Source organism: Lottia gigantea (assembly GCF_000327385.1).
Source record: "Lottia gigantea unplaced genomic scaffold LOTGIsca_291, whole genome shotgun sequence".
Lineage (NCBI taxonomy): Eukaryota > Metazoa > Mollusca > Gastropoda > Lottiidae > Lottia > Lottia gigantea.
In genome coordinates this window covers 65,944-67,389 of record NW_008708949.1, presented here as the reverse complement: position 1 = coordinate 67,389, position 1,446 = coordinate 65,944, and positions in this window count along the sequence as shown.

Genomic DNA, 1,446 nt, shown 5'->3' with positions numbered 1-1,446 from the left:
TGTCTGACGACTGGTAAATAATAACTTGGGCCCCATAAGAGCTGCTGGGCTGGACGACAGTAGGGTAATCCTAACCTTATCATTCGGATTTTGGGCAGCTGTGAGTAGGTAAAATGAATTAATAGTGATTAGGCTCTAGGGACCACCTCACCTTGTCTGACGACCGAAGAGACCCAGTGGTGAAAACTGGGCGGGAAGTGCTGGAAGGTCTCCCACCTAGTCTGACGACTGGTGAATCTGAGTGGTAAATAATATGGGAGAAGATATAGGTCCATCTTCCCGTGGTTCCTCCCGTAAGTACTGCTTTCAATACGAAGCAGTGCACCCAAGAGGCCTATCTATTAACACATTACACTTTCCGTAAAGCATTTTGCCTGAGGTACACAATAGTTCACCTAAAATATCTTTCCAGGGCATTTAATAATTGATCAATATATGATATATTATGGACAATTACTACATTTATTGACTGCAACGTTTCAATGAGTGTTCTCTCACCGTTATCAAGCAAATAATACAATCATAAACATTATATATAGAGAGCTAGTAACAACAACTAATAACGGATTGAAAGGGACTATCGACCGGCGGGTTCGTTTTGTCGCATTGCCCAACTTGCCGCATCGTCCCCAACTGCACAAAAACGACTTGTAAAACGAAAAAGGTTTCTGATAAAATCCAGAATGGCCAATCGAAAAAGAATTCGAAACTAGTTTTATGGTCAAATCTGGAAGAAAATAAATACCAAGTAGGCTACAAACGATCAGAACCGTAATACACAATAGATAAGATTGGTTATAACTTGCAAGAGTTATGTCCCTCTACTGCGTGCCTATAACGTTCACACACGTGCTAGACAAAATGGCAACTGAAAGTAGAAATCTTCTCAACAGTAAAACAGAATTGTCAAGCGAGGAGAAATTTCAACTTAGATGTGCCCTATAATGTGGCACTTTTAGGAGGAAATTGTACAAGTAATATTGTTAATTTCTCAGCGGCTGGTAAATGGTCAATTACGTCGTTATCGATAATTGTATCAAACTAATATGTTCTTAAATCCGCGTATAATGGACATTCAAGCATAAAATGTGCTATAACAAGAACATTAGTACAGTATTAGGTCAGTGTAAAGTAATTATGTGCTTATCAAAACAGTAGCGGTGCATTAAGATAAGACAACAATTAAATAAAACAACCAAGTTTCTTTTAAAAATGCACCCTGCCACACATGCATAATACTACAGTGAATTACAGAACAGATTTCCGAATGTATATACCAAACGACTTGTAATTGCCTATAAGCGCAATAAAAACCTTAGTAATTTTCTGGTCCGTGGTACACTCGATCCCATTGAATCCAATAATACTTGACCCCCCTCTCTATTTTCTAGCTCATTAAATACAATATATTCTAATCCTTATATATAGATGTTTATCTTTTCAGAA